At 45.0% G+C, this 23890-nt stretch overlaps 1 protein-coding gene across 8 annotated transcripts in view; it reads right to left on the bottom strand.

Annotated features, from left to right (window-relative positions):
* Nucleotides 1–23890, bottom strand: part of KIAA1210 (KIAA1210 ortholog) — a 545154-nt gene that overhangs the window by 53639 nt on the left and 467625 nt on the right. The window lies entirely within an intron of this gene.

Below are 23890 nucleotides of genomic sequence, written 5' to 3' on the forward strand. Positions count from 1 at the left end.
GGCAAAAACACCAAACAGTACACCCATGCGGTAGACCAGACACAATCCAGGCATACCAACAAAAGCATATGACATAGATAGGTTTCATTGAAACAAGACCATACCACCACTGAGCTTGCACTACACATTGCTGCTTTTTGGAATTAGCCGGATCTACTACATTTTATCATCGATCACTACCCACAGACAGTTTATTTACAGAAAAAAATGTATTTGTCTTTTCCCAGCCTTCAGTTTTCCAATATCTTGCTTTTTACGCAGACCATGATCTGCATTTATGTTTACTTTATTGCTAATTTGTGGAATCTGTCTAATGTATTTAACGTTTAAAATATGTAATGTATTTACGGATTATGCAACATATTGGGATACAATCTGGCACAAGCATATCAGCAGCATGTAGCACCCTTGGGATATGCCCGAGCCACACATTCAACCTAAACATTTTAAACTAGTTTAGGGCCAGTTTAAAGTCTGCTAGATACAGTGAGAGGAGCAAAAGTTAACCTTGCTCGTCTCAATAGCCTCGATTGTGACCCATGTTTTACAACGTCGTCATTCATTACTAGACAGGGGTTTCACAAGCAGTTTATTTTCCTACAGCTTGAAATACTCGAAGGTTGTCAAACTTAGAGTAGAACGATCTAAAATGTGTCTTTTAGGAGAAATGTTGTAGGAGCAATTGTAACGCTGCCAGGGCCCGATGCACGTGATGCTTTGCTCGTCCAATGTCTGATGCCTTGATGCAGCTCCTTGGACAGTAGGCGTCTCTGGACGCACAAAGCGATGCCACTGGCGAGCACGTGACCCATCCTTGCTCATGAATCGCTATTTGCATTTTCCTTTCCTCATCCTCACTCCTTTGCTATCCGTCTGCAGAACGTCTGAAAATGTTTCTGTTACAACACCGACTCCCAATTCTTCTGTGTGCGCGAAGTATTCCAATGGAATTTGCGCAGCATCGCCAAAGAAAAGGTGCGATGATGAGGTGAAGCTGTAAGTGTGAGCATGCTTTAACATGCATGCATACATGCAAATCCATAATTATGCAGGGGCTAGTTTCTTTAAACAAATAAAAAAAAAACGCTAATGCGGCAAAAGCACTTCTACTGCGGTGAACCATACGACAGCAAAAGACAGCTGACAGGCCGTGCACAAAAAATAACTGAAATGCCCGTGAAGGGTGAGGGAGCAACAGAGCAGTGAGTGAAGGGAACCAACAGGGATGGGGAGTATAAAATAGAGCCGGGTGGGGAGAGGAGTAGCGAAGCAACACACGAGGAAGACCCCACACAGGGGCTGCAGGTGTTTAAGAGAGGGAAAGAGGGGTGGCGGAACAAATGAGAGCGTAGATCATGTAGGCAGGGCGGAAGCAAAATAAAGTGGGCTGGGGAGCAGTGGAGACGCTTTAAACTGGGAGAGCGGGGAGATAAACAAGCATTGGCATAGCCAATAGGTCTCGCCTTTGGGATCTTATAAGTGTCATGCAACAGTTGCATAACTAAATACTTATAAGGTCCCGGCCGCGAAAGTGAAAGTGATCGTGATCAAACATCAAAGCGGTAAAGCGTGGCCTGCGCGCCCGCGCACATGCACTGTCGCTCTAGGCTGCACCCGGCAGCACTTTTTGGAGCCCTCTCAATAAGTCTCGCCAGACCAGCGTATGCGCTGGGTCAGGCGAGACCTAAAAACCGCTTGGGTAGGGGAAATAATGGACAAAGTGGAAGGTATGGGAGGAGGGTAGAAGGTTTTGAGGGGGCTGGTAGCGCAGGAGAGAGAGCAAGAAAACCTGCACTCTCAAGGAGGGCTTAAAGAAAAAGAACAAATGTAGTAACCTGTAGGGAGTAGACTAAAGCTAAAAGTCTTCCAATCAAAAGCATGGTAAAGAATCTATGTTCCAGGGGAGGGACAAACACAAGAAGAGAAAGGCAAACCATCAAATAAGAAGCTCATAAATTACAGTGGCAAGAAAGCCAACCAATGGTAAGAAACGAGGTGGCTCTAAGCCTACTGTACTTTTTTGATATGGTCCAAAAGAGGTCAATCAACAACAACAAAAGCATTGGCATAGCCAATAGGTCTCCCCTTTGGGACCTTATAAGTGTTTAGCCATGCAACAGTTGCATAACTAAATACTTATAAGGTCCCAAAGCGAGACCTACTGGCTATGCCAATGCTTGTTTTTCATTGGATTGAGCAAGGAGCTGTTTGTTTTGACACACCGTGGTAAATGATTTGTGATGTTTACCCAGAGGTCAAAGTGCAGTAAAAACAAGAAGGGCTGGGCGAGAAGGGAGGGGGGAATGCGAGGAGCCTGAATACAAGTGACGAAAAAAGAGGAGGAGAAGGGAGGAGGGAGATGCGTGCAGAGCATCAAAGGGCTGGGTGAGAAGGGAGGGGGGAATGCAAGGAGCAGCTGTGCACGTGCACGCCATCGTGCACACAAGCTCTAGGCCAGAAAAACCATGTGGGTAGCACTTTTGAAAACCCACTTACAAAATGTCTCAAAGAGACAGCTTGCGCTGTCTCAGCGAGACCTAACAAAGGATGAAGAATTCTCTCCACTAGCGAATGATGATGCAAACCCCTTTTGTCCATTCCCAACATTGGGCACAATTGTCAATTCACACGTTACCATTATGTGTTTTACGTTGGAACTCGTTTTGTTTTCATTTATTTATGTTGTTTTTACCGACCATAAAGTTAATTTAAGTATTGGACCCCAGTAGATTAAAAACTGATATTACAGTTTCCTATTCCATAAATATTCAAAGTCATCATTCACTATGTATTCAGACAGCGTCCAGCAAAGGTGCAAACAGCTTTTTACTCTCCAGTGTCAGAACCGGCTGTCACAAACGAATGTCTAAAAGGTCATTAAGAACTCTGTACACAATTAAAGAATGTCAGCGAAAAAACGCACACACAGTACTTAGGTGTACCCAAAACACCCCAAGTCCAGCAGCTGCAGGAACCTACAAAATATGGACTTGGTAGAGCCAGTAGATACCAAGCCGCAGCTTGTTCTTCCTTCAAATTATCACAATGTCCCTAAGTTCAGATGTCACATGGTTGGGTGTTCACTGATGTCTCACCTCCCTAGATGCCTCTGCTACTGGCGGTCAGTGTGCATCCACACATATCATACATTCATTGTCAAAGGCAGGCTGTGTTAGATTTTATGTGCGCCATCTAAAAAGGAGGCCCTATTCTGCATCTGTCATGCATACCCTTGCATACCCTTGTGCTGGCGTCCTGTTGGAATATGCTGCTCGTGTGGATGCCGAGATGGGCCCGGTGACAGCAGATGTCTTTTGCTGCCTATAAGCTTGTGATTTGCTTTTGCGTGTCTTCCAGCAGCACCTGGATCGAGATGGTCCGCTCCGTGCACCTTTGGTATCATGAAGTATACTAGTCCCACTGGTTGTGTTTTGAGTTTGGATATGTGCTGGTACCCCCAGTGTGGCTTGCATGTAGCTGCCTGTTGTTGGTAAATGCCTTGCTGAACATTCCTTAAAGCTCATCCTGTAACTTGGCTCCGATGGCTCCTGGGATAAAGGGTGTTTGTTGGGTGGTGGCCTCGTTGTCCTTTCTGATGTATGCCTTCTGTGATTCCAAGTATGAGGACCTGCGGCTTTTCTCTGCAGTATGCGACCGCATGTGCAAGGGCTTTCATGTTTTAAATATTGTGGTTATGTTTATCAATGGTGCAATGGGGGCAGGAGCACCGGGGCCCCGTGGCGGAGGGGTCATTGAACAGTTACCATTGCTGTATAGTACTACATGAAAGGTGTGTATGTTCTGCTTTGCAATCTTGAGGTCAGCTAGAAGGCGAGCGTCAAGTGTTTGCTTTCAGACAAGGTAAGCGGGTTGAAAAAGGTCAAGGGAGGGCACGATAGAGTGCTGATGGCTTGATTAGTATCACCTTCCTGATTTTCAGCTACAGATTGTCTTTGCAGGTAGACTTTATCAAAGTAAAAACGGAAGCGAGCGGGTCAATTAACTTTTGAGAGGGAACAGACGCTTGTCCCATCGCCTTGGGTGTGCAAGGACATGAACTGTCTTGTACGCTCATTAGAGGAGTGAGTTAATAGCGGCATCAAAGTCAAAGCTCAAACATCTCCGCTGTCCTTAATTGCCAACAGGAGCAGCCTTTGGCCTCATTGTATGACCTGCGCCAGCTCGCTTACAACCTCCCTGGCGGTTTTTGTTTCTCTGCTTTAAGAATCAGGAAAATCCAACAGAGTTCAATAAACATGGAATTGGTCAACCTTTCCAAGACGTATTAGAGAGTTTAACAACATTTCGAGCGTCTGACTGAAGGCCTTTAAAAACTTAGAAATAGAACAAATGCCAACTTTAGCCTCATTTATTGAGAAGTTATCATTTATATCGGAGGCTATTTCTTGAAAAGACAGATTCTTCCAAGGTCTTTTGCCTATTTTAGTTATGGTTGTAGTAGGACCATTAATAGAGAATGCTAATAAAGAGCGGTTGGAAGAAGTCATGGGGGTCAGGCACCCAATATTAGGCCAACACTTTGCATGGAAACCCAGATCAACAGTATGTCCAACAGAACGCTAGGGCCAGACAGCGCCTTAATAGAGATGGAAAATCATCATATTTTGATGGAAAGTGGTTTAACAAAAAAATACAAACGCCAAAGTCAACCAACTCATCAAATAAAGTGGAAAAGGGCATCATCAATTCATGAAGCCGGGTGGAAAAAGAAATCCACAGAAATTTTAAATGGAAGGTACAAGATGAAACTCAAAGTACATTTTTAGAGAGCTTCAGCAAAAAAAAAAAAGGAGACCGCGAACCTGTAAAACTGACGGGTTACAACTGAGGCAATTGAAGTTAGCGGAGACTAAATCCTTCACAAGAGATGAACAGTCACCAGTCTAGCAAGGGCATCTGCAGGTTTCTGTTCTCAAACCAGGAACTGATAATCCCCCCCGTTCTTTACTGTGGAACGTGTTCATTAAGTCTATGACAAGGCTTTCAACTGGAGGGTGTTGTTGGGCCATAAGGAAATGAAGAGATGTCAGCAATCGAAACACCAATCGAGAGGAGTATGGAAGCAGTGATGGCCCTAGGGGAGTGAGCATGAAAGACCTTTTCTAGGCTAAGGTGTAGCAGACATGGCACAGATCATGACCTAATGTGAAATGGTGCTTTTGTTCACTGCCTTGCCCTTCGTAGTTCCTGTGAAGGTCATAAAGAGGTGGTAGTCTGCTCTGTCCTGTCAAGTGTGGTCATTGAGGTAGAATATTGCATGACTGTGGTCCAGTCTACGCAGCAGCTGTTCCTCCTTCGTTGGATGGGGAGTAGGGAAGAACAATGAAAGAGTAATAGACTGGCCCAAATGAAAGGCAGAAATGACCTACGATAGGAAGGATGGACAAGTACAGAGGATTGACTTCTAGAGGTAGAAAACCACGAAAGGCAGGAAAACAGAGATGACCTAATGTTCATTGATTACAGGGGCTGAAGTTATCACCATCAGGAAACAAATAAAGTGAATGTGTTAGAAAATGAAACACTAGTGGAGATCTAATCAAGGACAGCTTCTCAGGAAGACAAATGGAGGCTGACATGGTAGCCAAATAACCTTTAAGTGTAAATACTCCAGACCTTGCTGGACCAGAGAGAGAGAGCACGAGACATAGGACAGTAGAAAAAGATTCACACCTTCAGACTTGCACCACTTAACAGTTTTAGTGCAGCAACCCTCATGAATGGATTTTTTAGCAGATTTTCTAACAACCAAGAAAATTACCACAAATTCAGCAGGAAAGTAGAAGAATAGCTAGCAATACTCAATCACCACGCACGGAGTTTTAGCATTAGAGGATTGGGGTGTTTGACATGACCATCCTCGTGTGAAAGGAGGACCACCCTTTCATAGGAGAGGAAGAAGTGGCCACCAGCTGAGTGCCAAAAGATTGTTGTAACAGATGCTCCTTATCCAATATCTGCTAATCAGCTGTGCTCAGCCGGTGGAAATGTGCATAGAAGCCCCGGAAACCAACTGCAGCTGAAGGCCTCCACCTGGGAAAAATTCAGAGGGAAATTTCTGGTACAAAACTGAGGACACTTCCTGTTCTGTGCCGTGGTAGAGGGATTAATGTATGGACACACTAATCTGGAGAAGATTACTTGTGATCTGATATTGTTGGGCCCTAACTGTGAATCTTGGGTAATGCCGGAGAACTAGGAGGATTGGTGTTAGACTTGGGGGTCTCTAGTTGGCACAGGTAGGTACTTGTGACAAATATGGACCCATGCCTCAAATCAGGGTAAGGAGCTACACTCCTAATATAACCCCTGCTAACCCACTTGGTAGCTTGGCACGAGCAGACAGGCTTATCTCAGAGGCAGTGTGTAAAGCATTTGTGACCACATACAGTAATCCAGTGACAACACTACAAATGGACACCACACAGGTTTTATATCAAAGATAAGTATACTTTATATAGATTTACCACAAGACCATAAACGACAAAAATACACAATACTATTACTATAAGATGGTAGTTTTTAGCTTAGTTCAGTTCAGTTCTTAAGATGCGACACTTTGCGTCAATGTACCTTACGATGCGTTGCGCTTCCACGACAAGCAATATCGCAGCGATGGAAATGCGGCAAAGTTATGGTGCAAAGAAATAAAGTCGTGAAGATCTTCCAGATGTGGCACGCTTCGCCGGGATGCGAGAAGTTCTCGGTTCGATGCATGAATTGAAGCTGCGACACCCTTGTTCAGAAGTGCGACAGCGACACGCTTCTCCTTCGTTGCAAGACGCTTCTCTCGATGCGGTGCAGTGCGACAACTCCAGCGGCGACACCCTTGTTCAGAAGTGCGACGGCAGCAGCAGCGACACGCTTTGGAGAGTCGCGCTTCCAGCTCCTTGCAACATGCAGTCCCTTAGAAGGCCCAGGAACTCTGGGGAGCTGGGGGTTGAAGTCTGTTGTCCCTGAGACTTAAGCAGGAGGCAAGCCCTTTGAGATCCATACAAGTTGAAATAAGCACACAAAGTCTCTTCTCCTTCCTTTGGCAGTCAGGCAAACCACTGCAGACCAATCCCACAAGCAGCACTTCAGCTTAGGGATAGTCTCTCCTCAGTTTCTTCAGGTTCCGCTCCTCAGTAAAGGTTTCTTCTTGTTCCAAAAGTGATCTAAATTCTTGGGATCAGGGTCCCAACATATAGGGGCCTTTGCCCAGTCCAAACCAGTTCTGGAGCACTCTGTTTACATGACTCCTTCTTTCCTTTCACAGTGCAGAAACATCAGACTCGCCACAGGAGGTGGAGCCAGCATTGTGGAGGGAAAGCACAGCCCTGGAGCACTTTGTTGACATGATTCCTTCTCTCCTTTCACAGTGCAGGGCAGAGACATCAGACGCACCACAGGGGGTGGAGCCAGCACTGTGGGGGGCAGGCACTGTCCTATTCAGGTCCCAGGTGCAACTCCTCCCTCCCATCTAGATGCAGAGCTCTCTATTCACCACTGGGCGGACTCACCCTGTCTCCTGGAATCCCCCAGCCCTGTCACTCAAACTCCAGACAAGGAATACACAACCTAGCAGAGGCAGGTTTGAATGGTTAGACGAGAAAATACCTACTTTCTAAAAGTGGTATTTTCAAACACAGAATGTTAAAACCAACTTCACTAAAAGATGTATTTTATCATTCTGAGTTCAGGCATACTAAATTCGAATTTCTACCATGTTCCCCGAGTCAGGATTATCAGATGTAATAATCAAACTGCCCATTCTGGCCTATGGAGAACAGTTAGCCTTGCAATAGTGAAAAACGAAAATGGCTGTAATTCACTATTAGGACATGCCACACACATCAGGGCATGTCCTACCTTATACTTACAATGCACCCTGCCCTTGGGCCTACCATAGGGGTGTCTGATATGAAGAAAAGGGAAGGTTTAGGGATTGGCAAGTGGGTGCACTTGCCCAGTCAGCATGACAGTACCAGACTGCACACAGGCTCTGCAATAGTAGACCTTAGACACATTTTACAAGGCTGCTTCTGTGGGTGGCACAACCAGTGCTGCAAGCCCACTAGCAGCATTTGGATTTACAAGCCCTGGGCACACTCAGTGCACTATACTAGGACCTGACAAGTAAACCAAATCAGTCAATCATGGAATCACTAATCAATACATTCATTTACAGTAGGGAGAGCATATGCACTTTAGCACTGATCAGCAGTGGTAAAGTGCCCAGAGTCATAAAACAGCCAACAACAGGTCAGATAAAATACAGGAGGAAGGCAAAAAGTTCAGGGATGACCCTGCAAAAAGGGCCAAGTCCAACAATTGGGAGATGGAAGTAGGCATCCTGGAAGTCTAGGTACACCCACTGATTCCTGACATTGAAGCCAGCAGAACTTGGGTCAGGGACAGCATCTTCAATATGTCCTGCAGAATCAACAGGCATAGGTTGATGGATCACAGATCCCAGCCATTCTTGTTAACCAGGATGGCAAAGGGCGTAATCTTCCACAGGCCCCACCTCTCTTTGCTCAGTAGCGGGGCATTCAGGAGGAGAGGACTAGTTAGATGATCCAATGATCCATGATGATCATTTCCCAATGGATTAAAAAGTAGGAGGCCTCCCAACCAACCAGAAGATGGTATGGGAGAAGAGTCAGATGTTTAGTGCCAGCAGAGCTGGCAGAGGATGGTGGAAGGACTGGATCTGGTGCTGTTGATGATGGAGGTCCCTATTTTCACCTCTGTATTGAAGGAAGCGATACACCTCTTGGGCTATTTGGAGAAAATGTATATGCTGTGTTAGCTCTGCTGTGAAGTTTGCACTTTGGAGTAGCTTATTTTTAGTGGCACAGTCTTGCTTGGTAGACTATGCCCAGCAAGTAAACCATAGCTCTGCATTATTTTTTTTAAGTGTTTCAGGGATGAGTCAGCCTTTTCTCCAAATAGCTGCTTGCCCTCGGAAAAACATGTCCATGAGGGTGCCTGGACATCTCCTGAGAAGCCAGTGGAACACAAGATTGAGCTGTATGGGAGCGTGATAGCCAAGTCCAAGGACCAAGCCAAGATGCATGCAGAATCCTGGCCACACTTCCGAATCTATTTCAAGATGTACAAACCACTGCTTACCAAGTCAGAAAATTGCTCTTTCCTGCGGTCTGACAGGTTGATGACCGTAAGTTTCACTAGTTACCACAGTGCGTGGACACAGCAGCCTAAGAGGCAGGTGGCATTCACAGAGCAAGGGGAGAGATTGGCTGAGGTGATGTCTTTACCGCCTATAGAGTCCAGCAACCCAGACAACGTGGAGGTGCTGCGGGGTAGGCATTATGGTTCAGTTTCGAAGAATACTCCTTGGCAACTAGACTTTCTGGAGAAGACTGTGGACACTGACAGTTGGTTTAAGCCAGGGCAGGTCTATATCTGTGGAATTTTGGGCCTAAGAAAGACTTCCCAAACGTAGCTAAAACAGGATCCAGAAACACCAAACCAAAGGGGAGCAAATATCTTGATCCATGGCATGCACTTACCTCCTCGTGCTTAACTTGAGAAGTAATGCAGCATTCCAAACTGTCTGATGGAGAGCGCATTCAAGAGCAGGAAAGGTTCGCACTGCGCATGGAGTTTTTGTTCACTACTTGGAGAAAGGGTTACATCTTCACTGGACATGCTATTTAAAATGTTTCAGTTCAGTCAAGGAAACTACATGTCCCATGAAGCCACAGGACTCCAGTGGGATTTCAGGCAGTGGTGGTCACTTTGAAGTGGCAAAGTATAAGCTCCTCATGGTCCACAGTGATTTTGCTAAGTAATTGATATACAGAGTTGCTGCAGCGGTGACCTTATTTGATATTCACAGACTGTTATTTCCATTGGAAGTCGATGAAAGATTTACCTGGCACTAAAAAAAGTATTGCAGCAAACTATTTGTTTTCCACAAGTTCTAAAAGTTTTTTCAGCAGTTATTTGAGGATTATTAGCTTATATGTTGTACATCCTGTTATTTCTATGAGAGGAGCAAGAGGACCCTCATCGTTTCACAGATTTTATATTCAGATGATTTAAGGTATTAACACATGTTGAAAAGTGATTCCTTATTGTGAAGTGAATTCTACAGTGCCAATGTACCTTGCTTAGGTTTCAGTTTATGAAGCAGGAGCATTCAAATCATTTCAATAAAACAATGAAGGTAGTTGTTTGTAGTTTGAGACACAACACCCATAGACTTTTCACAATCATTTTATAGTTGGAAATTGTATTTAAGCTCTAGAAGACAGTTTTATTAGTCAGAGAGTTGGTGACATGGATATTGCTTAAAGGTATGTCCTATATCATCTTGGAAAACAGGTGCTATAGCTCAAGAAAGACTTCCTCTTGTATTTATGTGTCCAGCAACTCCCAACAAAGAAAGTGCCCAGCTGCGTGACCAGGTAGATTGGCGACATCTAGTGTCTCTGTTTCCTCTATTTTCTCATTCCCCGAGCCTACTTCTAACCATCGTCTCATTCCTTGTGTGGCTTTCAGTGTGTTCTGAGAAGCATGAAAGCTCACATAGCTCCTCGTCGATCTGGACTTGTGATTTAATTGTAAAAGCTTGAGGGACTGTATCCGAAGCTCCTCTCAGAAGCCCGCGGCTAGCGTTATAACACGTCACCTCATTCCTCTTTAAATTGTCTAGCAGACACCCCCCACCTCTTTATTTCTCTTTTATTTGCAGATTCCTAAATTCTACCTTTGTGAGGGTTTTCCGTCTTTCTCTTTGTCCTTTCCGCTTTTTTTCCCCTCTCTATGTCTCGGGAAATGTTGGACGAGGAAAAATAAGTGGCGGTCACAAAAAATTAGTGTCGGTGGCCCCTACCAGCGACCACCGGCTCAAGTTAAGCACTGATCTGAACAAAAAATGTTGTGCATTCTGACACAAACGCTCCGAAACTGTAGAAGATGATTGCAAGATTGGTAGATGTACGAATTGTATGCAGGCAGAGCTTCGATTGAAAAATGCCGGGCCCAATTGTTTTCTAAGAAGCTGCAGATGGCATTGCCAAATATCTTGGTGCAAAATACCAAGGATGTGTAATCTCGATATCACCTCATGCCTCTTCCATCCATCACCAGACACTCCCAGCCCCTCTGTCTCACTCACTTTCATTTTCCTCACTGCTTTCTCCCTTTGTCCCCGTTTTTAGATCTTTCCCTCCCTCCTTCTTTCCTACTTTAATGTTTTCTTTCTCTCTCTTGTTCTGGGTTGAAGTCTAATGAAGAGAAATGAGCTCTGGTGGCCCCACCTGCTATCACCGGCTCAAATTAGGTACTGTATGCAGGGTATGGCATGGGGACGATGGTATGAGGGAAAGGGGGAATAACAACCCAGCATGAGAGAACAAAGTGGGAACTAGAAGAAAATGCAGGAGATTGATGGTGTTAAGAGAAAGGAGATTGGCGGAAGAAGAAAAGAAGATTAAATAAGCTTTAAGAATATTGGGCGGAAGTGGAGAGGAACAGAAGAAGGAAAGGCGGTAACAGGGGAGGGGGTGGAAAGGAAAACAAGCTACAGCGCTCGATGGTGAGCTTAATTTCGAAGGAACTGAAAAGAGAAGAAAGAGGGTACAGAAAGTGGGGTAATAGCAAAACAATGAGAGGAACAGAACCCGCTGGAGATAAATGACTAGGCCTGACGCAAAGGCAGTTATGTGGCAAACCAAGCATACTACCCCGATGCGGTATTATCACTTATTTTTGGTGAGACCAAGTTCTTACTAAAGCCAACTTCCCTCACACACCTACAAACCTTAGTATAATATAACAATATCCACTGGTGCGCACATTTCTCTTTGAATTAAAAGTTATTTTACAGTTTAATACCTTGCTTGTTCACCAAACCAGGTTTCTCGGCCCTGCTCCACGAGGGACTGGGCTGGTGTAAGATTTCGGAATGAAACACTTCATCACTTTTCATCTCAGCACACTGCTGCCTTGAACACATTTTTGGGATTTCTGTGTCTAGAACAACGAGTCCATATTTGGACACTCAACCAGAGCATCACAGGACATCAGAGTGAATCAAGGCAACACGTGCTGCATATTTGTGTGCGGATTTAAACTATGAAAGATATTGCTTTCCCATGCTGTGCTCTTCCTCCTCTTCATCCCTTCACAGATTGTGTGCACCATTTTTAGCACTTTCAGTGGTAGGTTCAGTTATGTTATATTAGCCTACTCAGTTCGTGCACAAAAAGGCTCATGAGGCATTTCGCAACTTTTACACTATCTGTGTATAGGGAGAAGTTTAATCTGCCACACAATCATCTGCAAGGGAACAGGAACAGGAGTCACCAAAAGAACAAGTGGAATCGGGAGATGAAAAACCTTTTAATAGATACCAGTGTATTCCTCTAGTAAAAAGATTGGGGATGTATTATTTGTTGTCTGTGGGCTGTGTCCCTAAGTCACAAAGCACATGTCAAAAACCCACTCCCTTAGGATAAAGCCCAGGGTTTTTCATGTCAGAATCTTGCCCCCTCAAGTTCAGTTCTGCTTTTGGAGCCACTTGCTGGATTTAATGGGGTTTACAAAGGATCCCAGGAATATTCAAAACTTACAACAATAACAGACTTCTTTGTATTCTAAAATGCGCAAAATTTGCACCTATTGAATTTTCACCAGGTGGAAAGTTTATTTGTGTAAATGTGACAAGTACATTTAGGTTTCCCAATGCAGGAAGCATTTTTTTGCAGCGACAAAGCCATTACCTTACATATTCATGACGTTTTATTTTGGTGGGGGGTGGGGGGGGGGGGGGGGGGGAGGAGGGGGAGGGTTCCCTAACCATCCACACTTTAGGTTTAACTAAGAAATACCCAGAAACCACTACCTGGCCCTAGATTTGCCAATGTAGAAATTTGACTGTAAATGTCAAATTTGTTTGGTTTCTCAAATTCACTTGGACGCCATTTCGCCAACCACAACTTGCAATTTACCAGGTTATTTTGTGCTCCTGCTTTGTTTCTTTATGCGATGTGTGTTTTTAGGTGCTTTTGAGATTTGTAGATCATAAGGAGAGTAAATATTTGTTTCTGTTGAGCATGAGTTTGCCAGTCCGGGATTTAGCAACGGCAACTGAAATGTAAGGCACCAGATCTTCGTGCCAATGGAGGTAGGGTGTATGCTTTAAAAATAGGGCTTAGATTACACCGTAAAGTCTTGAGGGAGGCATGGTCCCTGTTGTGCCTAATTGTACATCAAGGATGAATAGTTGCAAGGCATGATTTTTTTTTTTTTTAAATTAGCTTATTTTTTATTTAGTTACTGTGACGTGATGGCCACCCACGTGACATGTCCATGACACAGCAGTCAGGGATTCAAGGGCTCTCTGATCTCCTGTGAACACAAGGAACCCAGCAATCACACACACCAACTCTTCCCAGGGTGTGAAGTGACCCTGTACAGGTTCCTCCATTCTGCTGCGCCATCCTACCTACACCAAGACGGCTTGGGCCCTGTCTTCCTATTTACTCTCCGGTAGCTCATGGGACACTGGCTCCAGGTCTGGTATCGCTTACATTTTTCCATTGGGGTTTGTGCCAATCCCTGGCTGTGATCCCAAGCCTTCCTGTGGAATTTGGAACACTTACCCGTTGGGCACTGCGCACTCAAGCCACATCTACCTCTCAACTTTGCCTCATCACACAAGATTGAAGAAACAGCCTGCTGCCTCCAAGTGCATTTTTAAAAGCACAAATTCTCATGTTATATTTAAATTTTGGCATTAACACATTAAGGAAGGCGTTACTTACCTGTAACTGCAGTTATCCAGTATTGGTATCTTTCATTGATTCACATGCCTGAATCATTTCCCGACATCGGGATGGAAGTCCCCGGTACATAAATAAAGTAATGTCCCATTAGACATATATAGTAATAGGCCAAGGGCCTCACATTAGTAACATCTCCATGTCCTTTTGTAAAAAGGACCAAACTCTAGAAACGAGCCAATCAGCTATCACCACCCTCTGGAACCCTCCTGGAAGGAGCTCTAGTCCCTCAGATTTTCGTAAGCACAATGCTACGAAGGTGTATCACAGAGAGAACTAGGTGAGCACTTCCAGGGGAGGCGGGTGGGTTGCATGTGAATCTATGAAAGATACCAATACTGGATAACTACAGTTACAGGTAAGTAACGCATTCCTTATTCAGTATTAGGGTATCTTTCATAGATTCACATGCCTGAATCAGAGTAGTAAGCAAAGATAAGCACATTTCGGATGGTACAGCATATAAACAATTCACCAGATAATAACATATCAATGTAAAACATAGAAAGTACCAAAGGTCAATCAAAGAAACCATTATGGAACACAATAGAGAAATGTGCGTATTAAAGAAAGGATGGTGGGATGAAAAAAAGGGCTCGCCTCTATTGAAATAGATGACGCAACACCGCCTGTCCCACTGCAGCATCCTTCATGAGTTCCGGAACCAAGCAGTAATGCTTGGTAAATGTATGCGGCGTCTCCCATGTTGCCGCTCTGCAAATGTCTGAGATAGGGACACCTGCAAAGAGTGCCATGGAAGTAGACATGGCCCTAGTGGAATGGGCTCCACCGTGGAAGGGTTGGCCCGCTTGCTGGTGACAGAAAGTAATAGCTCCAAAGATCCAACGAGAGATACTTTGTTTAGTAAGTGAAAGACCTTTCCTAGGTCGACTGTAAGCCACAAAGAGTTGGTTGGATTTGCGGAACGATTTTGTCCTGTCAAGGTAGAATTTAAGGCAGCGTTTAAGGTCTAGAGAATGTAGAGCTCTTTCTGCCGCCGATTGAGGATTTGGAAAAAAGGTCCGTAAGACTATAGGTTCATTGAAGTGAAAGTCTGACAGGACTTTGGGCACAAACTTAGGATTAGTCCGCAGTATGACCCTGTCATGTTTGAACTGAAGAAAAGGGTCTTGAACTGAGAATGCATGGATCTCACTTGCTCTCCTGGCAGAGGTAAGGGCTAGAAGGAGTGCCGTCTTCCAAGAAAGATATTTAAGATCAGCTCTGTGTATCGGCTCAAAAGGGTGTTTCATAAGCTGAGTAAGAACTGTGTTGAGCTGCCAAGTGGGAGGCAGAGACTTCACTGGAGGAAAAGTCCTGAATAGGCCTTTGAGAAACTGTTTAATCAACCTACTAGACCAAAGAGAAGGGCCTGCAGAAGATCTTCTGAAACAGGATATTGCTGCTAGATGAACTTTAATAGAGGCGTGAGCAAGACCTGAAGTTGCCATATGGAGAAGGTAAGGCAGTATTTGTTCTGGGGAAGAAGAAAGAGGGTTTATTTTCGCTGACTTACACCAGATGCAGAACCTTTTCCATTTTAAGGAATATGTCTTGTTAGTACTGTTGGCTCGAGCCCGAGCCAGAACCGCCCTGCAGTCTGGAGGAATGTCTAGGCCATGAAACTCTCGGAACTCAGGTGCCAAGCCGATAACTTGAGAGATGCTGGATCCGGATGCAGGACTTGTTCCCGGTTCATTGTGAGGAGAGAGTGAAACGGTTTCAAAGAGATCGACGGTTCCAGAGAGAGAAGATGGAGCTCCGTGAACCAATGCTGACGCGGCCACGTCGGAGCTATTAGGATTAGCGTGCAGGGTTCTGTCTTCATTTTCCTGAGGACCCTGGGAATCAAGGGAATCGGTGGAAAAGCGTATGCAAAGACGTTGAAGCATGCGATCGAAAATGCATTCCCTAAAGAAGTTTTGGCATTTGGCGTTCTGCTTGGTACCAAATAAGTACAGGAGAGGAGTGCCCCATTGGGAGAATATGAGGTCGAGAGTCCGCTGGTTCAACTCCCATTCGTGGCATGTTGTTTGTTGCCTGCTTAGAGAATCGGCCAGTACGTTGTCTGTTCCTGGAACATATTCCGCTCGAAGGGAAATGTTGTGATGAAGTAACCAGTTCCAGATTTTTTGAGATTCATGAGATAGTGTCAGTGAACAAGTCCCTCCCTGCTTGTTCAGGTAGTGCATCGTCATAGTATTGTCCGACCGGACGAGCACTAGAGAACCTTTGATCCTGGGAAGGAACGCCAGGAGAGCCAGATAAACCTCCTCGAGCTACGAGCTGTCTATGTGAAGCTTTCGTTCGGCAGGAGACCACTTCCCGCTGATTCAGAGTTCTTGGAGGAAAGCTCCCCAACCCTCCAGGGACGCATCTGTTGTGATGACCTGGTGAGAAGCTTGGAGCAAGAAAGGCAGGCCTTGAGAAAGATTCCGTGGACAAGTCCACCACTGCAAAGCAGTGACCATCTGAGGGGTCACTTGAATGACATCGTCGAAGGATCCTTCGGATTGAATTCATTGAGCCGACAGTGCTTCCTGGAGAGGGCGCATGTGGAGACGACAGTAAGGAACAAGCCGAATACAGGATGACATTATTCCGAGAAGGTATTTGAAGAGGCATACTGAGAGAGACTTCTTGGATTTTATGTGATTTGCCAAATGAAGAAGTTTGTTCTGTCGTTCTTGTGATGGGAAAGCCGTTTTCTGGGTTATGTCGAGAGTAGCACCAAGAAAGGTTATCCGCTGAGAAGGCTGGAGGACGGACTAGTCCTGATTCAGAGTGAGTCCTAGGCGACTGAAAAGCTGTAGACAGGCATCGGAAGACCTGGTCGCGCCATCCAGAGAAGGTGCCTTGACAAGCCAGTCGTCGAGATAGGGAAAGACCTGATGGTGTTGCTGCCTGAGATATGCAGCCACTGGAGAGAGGCATTTCATAAAAATGTGTGGAGCTGACTTGAGTCCGAAGGACAGGACTCGGAATTGGTAATGTCTGCCTGCCACGGCGAACCTCAGGAATTTCTTGTGGTTTCTGTGGATAGGGATATGGAAATGGGCATCTTGAAGATCCAAAGACACCATGTAGTCGTTTGCGTTGAGAAGTTGCAGCACGTCTTGGATGGTAACCATGCGAAACAACTGTTTCTTGAAAAATGTGTTGAGACTTCTCAAGTCCAGGATTGGCCTCCATTTCTTCTCCTTTTTGCGCACCAGGAAAAAAACGGGAGTAAAACCCTTTCCCCCGTTGATGAGGAACCCTTTCTATAGCTCCCTTCTGAAGCATGAGTGAAAGTTCCAGGAGTAACAGGCGTAGATTTTTGTGAAGCATAGGTCGAGGAGGGGTCTGGGGAGGTTTGTGAGTGAACTCCAGCGAAAGTCCAAACTGTATCATTTGAAGAACCCAACCGTCCATTATTTGTTTCCAATTGCGTAAGAAGTGGGAAATCCTTCCTCCAACTTTGAAGGGTGGAGAGGAGATGGAGACCGGCGGTAGAGAAGTCATTGCCGCCGAGCAGCGTCCTTCTGTTTTCCTCCTTTTCCTCGAAAGGAGGTTTTAGTGTAAGAGGATTGCTGTTGACGTTGTTGGTACTGTGGCCGATATTGTTGGTTGGAGGAGGAATAGGAAGACCGAAAGTGTTGGTAGCCTCCTCTGGTGGAAGATTGACCTCTACCCCTTGAGCCACCAAAGGGGGGGGTTTCTAAATTGAAGGGTACCCAAAGCCCTAGCCGTGTCGGTCTCCTTTTTTATACCCTTAAGAGCCTGATCAATATGCGTGCCAAAGAGAAGCTGACCATCGTAGGGCATGTCCAGAATTTTTGTCTGGACTTTCGGCCGGAATGAAGTTGCCTTCAGCCAACCTTGGCGTCGTAGCCGAGGTAACACTGGGGAAATCGAAGATTGACTGTGCATTATTTTTACACCCTGATCCCAGATGTAGTCTATAATAGGTACTGATCGTACAGACTTTTTGAAAGGTTCTTTCAAGTCATAAAGGAAACAATCCTGTTGGTGAGAATGCATAGGAATCTGGAAACGCTGTGTGGCTCTTTCCAAGACATTATGAAAACCCCCGATAACCTCCGGAGGCGAATCAGTTTGAGTAGGCACCGGGAACGCTGGACAAGGGATAACATAATCATCCCACTCATCATGAGTCGATTGAGAATCATGGAGTTCTCCCTCCTCTTGTTGCTTGTCATCCTCATCATCTGTGGAAGTTGGAGGCAGTAGCGTGACAGGCACAGGCCGTGGAGGAAGAGGTGGAGGCTGTAGCCTTGGCGGCGGAGAGACAACCAGAGCAGGAGACGTAACTGAAGTACAAAATCTCTGCTTGTAATCAGTAATCAGAAACCAAAGACGCGGGTAGACAAACCAGGGAGGTTGGGGAGGATGGCTGTCGTCAGGATAATATGGCTGGTCTTCTGGTTCTTGTTCGTCATAGTCCGAACTCTCTTGGTATTTGACATGGAGTTCCGAAGAACTTGTTGCAGTTCCGAACATACCGCCATCGTCTGAATCTTCCTCCTCTTCCAAAAAGTGAGTCGGCGGTAACGGCTGGACCGTGCTAGGAGAAGTCAGGGCAGGTGTCAACGTGCGTTTTGTTATTTTGAGATGGACATATGCACTCTCCACTTTGGACTCTGGTGTCGTCGACGAGCCCGTCGTCAGTGGAGTCGTCGACGGTGAAGCACCGACTGGGAAAATTGACAGAAACGTCGACAAAGCTCCTGTCGACGGAGCAGTCGTCGACGGTGTTGATGGTGTCTTCTTCGACGGAGCCTCTGTTGAAAGAGCCCTCGTTGACTGTGTCGTCTTCGTCGTCGACGGGGTAGACTTCGACGAAACACTCGTCGACGTAGGCGTCGACGCGCTAGTCGGCGATCGTAGTGTCGACGCTGGCTTGGACGTCGACGATGATTTTTTTAATTTTAATCGTCGACGATACAGGTTTAGCAGCCGTCGACGAAGTCGTTGTCGTGGACGAGGCAGAAGATGCCAAAGAGGTGGAGACGGTCATCGTCGACGAAGTTATCCCCACAGCTGTAGACGGGGATTTTCTCACCGTCGATGAAGCCGTCGTCGACGAGGTGGAACCAGGCTTTTTAAAGGTGTGTAGAACCTCCTGTGGAGAAACCTTTGTTGGTAAAGCCTTAAGGGGAGCCTGTGCGTCTTCTTTTGAGGGGGCTGCGACGAAGGTCCTGGAGAAGCAAATCTGGGTCTTTTTTGAGAGGATTTTGAAGATGTAGAATAGCCTTCACTCTCCTCAGAAGACAAGACTTGGTCTTTATCTTTAAGCCTCTGCAGCCAAATTAGAAGGCGTCCCTCCAGATCTTTATGGGTCTTTGAAGAAAAGGTACGACATACCTTACAGTCCTTTGAGGAGTGGTCCGGCTAAAGACAACAGAGGCAGTCTTTGTGTTGGTCATCAACATGAAGCCTCTTTTTACTACAGGAAGCACAGGGCCTAAAAAGGCATTCTTAGGAGTATCTGCCATGAAGATTTTGAGAACTTCACACAGAAGAAGAAATCCTGAAAAAAAAAATACTGGAAATCCAGAAAACAAGGAAAACTGAGCAGAGCTCAGGGGAGACTCCCTTAGCACGACGTGCGGTAGAAAATCTGAGGGACTAGAGCTCCTTCCAGGAGGGTTCCAGAGGGTGGTGATAGCCGATTGGCTCTTTTCTAGAGTTTGGCCTTTTTTACAAAAGGACATGGAGATGTTACTAATGTGAGGCCCTTGGCCTATTACTATACATGTCTAATGGGACATTACTTTATTTATGTACCGGGGACTCCCATCCAGACGACGGTGAATGATTCAGGCATTTGAATCTATTAAAGATACCCTAATACTGGATAAGGGGCTTATTACAATGTCGGTCGCAGTTGCCTCCGACCGACACGTCTTGGAATCGGGACCAACCGACCAACCGCCTGATTATCAGCGACTGAACACTGTTCGGTCGGATACTCACATTTCTCCAAGTGAGCGTGTGCTACAACCGTAAACCGGCCGTAATACAGACTCCCATTAAGAAGGATGGATTTACTGAGGGGCACCCTAGGTACCCCCTTGGCCACCAACCATAGGCTTCGGAGGCAACAATGCCCTGCAAGGGGCCCCTCAAAGTCGCTTCCCAACAGCCTTTCGATGTCAGAAAGGCCAGCACAGAAAGGCTGTGGGGAACCGACATTGTAAACTCGGAAACGCTGTCCATAAGGGTCAATGGTGCTGTTCCGATTGACCGGAAGACTCCGTGAGCCGGTCAGACCGGTGTTGGAAAGACCGGGCGGTTCACACTCCGACCGCCGACATGGTATTTGGCGACTGGACCGCAAACCGACCATGACGGATGGAAAGACTCCAACCGCGCACTGAAAAGCTTCCGACTAGCGGTCAGAGGCTTTCCGACCGACATCGCAATCAGCCCCTTAGAGTCAGGGGTGTGTGCTCGCTGTACTCCTCCATCTGGTTAAGCGTTATTCCACCACTATGAATTACCACTGATGGGTTGGGGAACTTCCAGTGGGCTTTTCCTAGGCTATCAGTCATGTAGGTATCAACTGCTACTTCTTTGGTTCCTCCTACAGAAAATTCCCAAAGGGTTCCTCTACTTTATTCTTCTTCCAGCACGAGCTCATTAGTGAATCTCTAATCCAGAACCACCAGAAAAGAGGTAAACAAATATTCCTGTAAGTCAGTATTGATCTTTTCCCCCATGGAAAACCCTTAATTCCAATGTCAATATATTATTTATTTAAACTAAGTTTTATTGCAGCATGAACATGTTCTTATGCTCTCCCTGCCAGGCAATTACACAAGTAGTAATTTACCAGCAGTGGGATTCTGCTCTCTTTGTATATCAGAGAACAACAATGAAAAACATTTCCACTAACTTCCGTTTGAGCATTCACTGTTGTTACTGAGGAAGTTCTATATTCTTATTTGCAATTTTCACAAAAAATAGGAAAATATAGTTAATCCTCTTTTAGATAACCAAGGAAGACTTTTTAATTTTATTAGCATCATTAGTTTCGTCATTATTATTACTATTACCGTTATTAATACTGTCATTATTATACTTATCAGTTTTAGTAATATGATTCTAAAAGGTCACTTAAGGACCCTACTACGACAAACCTCTATTAGCACCACTCAATTATTGATAGTCAGGGAATCTAGAAGAGAACGTTCTTTAAATTCTTCTAGAATTTCATGAGATCAGCTTCCTACCTGATTGAGTCTGGCAATCAGTCCCACCACCGGGCAGGCACTGAAGTGGCACAGCCTTCAATCATCCACTGTATTCACCCTGAATTTAGTTTAATTTACGGACATTCCCAAACTTGATCACAGTAGTGGCTGGTGACATTTGAAAGTGGTGGGGTGTAAAAGTTTGGTTTGACTTTTATATAGTTAGCAACACAGGCCAGCTTAATGGACAAATGTGAGGTACAGGCTGGATCTTCCTGCAGAACAAAAAACTGAAAAAAAAGATCGGCACATCTTCATCCACCTCGCTTTCCTTTTCAGCACCCTCTTTTCATTCTTCCCCGAATGGACTTCCTTGCATCTCCCTCACTTCACCACATCAAAACATACACTACACTCACTCACATTTAACCAATTTATTTTATTTTGTCCCATAATTATTTTTCCATCTGTACACACCCTTCACACACATTTTCACAAAATTGCAATTACAACTGGAATACATGACCCTAGTCCTGTGTGCTCTGTAGAGAGATCAACCCACTGACAGGCACTTTGCTTTCGCTTCAGCGTCAGTGCTCTCAAAGCCCCTCAAACACCTGCACAGCTCAAAGTATGCATGGAAAAAAATACAGACCGAAGCACATGATTAAATAGCTAACTCTTGAGGGAGGCAAGATTAAGTAAAACTTGAAATAAGAGGAACTAAATCGCTGACATGCATTGCCTTAAGGTTTTTTCATTTTTAAAAATTATTTTTATTAAATCAAAACAAGCTTCAGATATAAGCATTTCAAGGATATACATACAAAGCATTTGCCAGACATGGCCATACCACGCCTTATAGAACACAGTGTTACAGTATATTGTAGGCAATGCCGCACGCAACCCACTGGAATACGTCTCTAAACCCTCCGGGAAACGCATTCGGCACCATTCGTGAGACCCATCACAGACCCCTGTAAAATGTCCACGGCCCCCATACCTTCTCCCATTTGCGGGGACATCCGCGGCTTTGATAAACCACCTGCTCCGCACCATGACACCAATCAGCCTTAACGTTTTTAACACTCCTTGTTCATAAATCAATCCATTTTTTTGGCATTAATGTTGTTAAGGGCATGAAGAATGGGCCAGTTTTAATTTCATACAGCAGATAACAGTCTATTGTAAGCACATATCTCGTCTTTGCCCTTGACTCAGATATTTTATCAACTTCACAAGGGAGAGAGAACACTGGCCTGCTTGTCTTTTGCATCCATTTCACAGGGGAACAAATGCTGCACCTCCACTTTTAACAGAGCCAGCAATGTGCAGCCAGGGCCTGGCGTGTCACAGTGGAGGAGGTGAAGGCGGTGAGAGGTCTCAGAACAAAATACATAATAGAAGATTTGCATTCCAACACTTACCATTACCAAGGAAAAGACACCAAAGCACGGTCCCACGTGTGACGAATGGGAAAGTGTGGGATCTATGCCTGAAAATGACGGACTGCGGCTCTTACGCAAGGAGGGAGATTCCAACACCCAAACCATGACGCTGACAGGGTCACTGGCCTGTAGAGAATACTACCATCGACTATAATGGCAATTATTTGAAAACGAACCATTCTTGTCTTATGTGGAGCCTAATGTGCTTCACATCATTTAATGTATAGATTTGATGAATAGCCTCGGTTGTGGATTTCGATTAATTGAATAGCTTTTTATGGGCCCCGAATCTGAACGAAAAAAAGCGTTAACACTTACATGACCGCCCTCACGCCACTGTGAGTGCTAGCATCCCAAGGCAGGAGTGTTGGCGGCTTGTTTTTCAACTTGAGAGATTTGGTCATGATGCAGAGCTCCATATCCAGTGGCTCAGTAGGGTTTCTCCTTCAAACACTATAGGACATCATAGGGAACTTAGTATGTGGAGGGAGAGAGCATATTGAACCTGAGGAGACTACAGGGAAGACTGCTGCAGAGATAGAGGCAAACTGGATTGTTTGGATAGTATACTGTTCATTAATAAAGACTTATTGGAGAACCTAGGATGCATCATGTAAGTACTTCACACACTAGCACGTTCTCTCTGTCAACGGTACCTATAACCACTTCTCTCGGTGTGCCTCCTCCTAGCTTGCATACAGCCTGCGGTACTATGTTGCAAACCGTGTACATGTGAACAGATTTGAAATACTCTAATAAAACCATCGGGGATGAGAAACAACTAAGGCCTTCATATTATACATAGCTATTAAATTGCGACAAGATGTTTTGTGGATTTTTAATTATTTACAGACTACAATTCACAGAAGTAATAGATGGGGTTGGTTTGATTACACAGTAATAAAAGAGCATGTACCGTACAAAATACGTCAGCTGCAGCTGGGGAAACATCTGAATCAAAGGCAAAATTAATGTATAACATCCTGTCAAGTTCAATGCATGATTAAAAACACTGAATCTATTAGAGATGTAGGCACAAACACGGTCTGAAAAGAACGAATTGAAAATGATGCTTTTCATCTGTATATGAAATGAATCTGACTGCACATGCATGTCCATTGCAAATGTAACTTCAGATGGAATGTGCAAAGGGCAATACCTTTAGCTAAATATTGAGTACTCAGCCATGTTCAACCAGGTATCACCTGAATGTCTTTTCAACCTCTTTAGGTCTGGCACAAGGACAGTTTTAGCTGCCTCCAGTCCCATCCAACTACAAAATTAATAAAAATAGATATATGTATACATATTTAGAGGGGCTCTAAGTTAGCCCTGTCCATACAATGGTCTGTTATATATGTCTCCATTGCTCTCTTTCTCTCTCTCAGCTGTTGCTCCCTCTCGTTCCACGCTTCTCCCTTAT

Source organism: Triturus cristatus, chromosome 5_2 (genome assembly GCF_964204655.1).
Source record: "Triturus cristatus chromosome 5_2, aTriCri1.1, whole genome shotgun sequence".
Classification (NCBI taxonomy): Eukaryota; Metazoa; Chordata; class Amphibia; order Caudata; family Salamandridae; genus Triturus; species Triturus cristatus.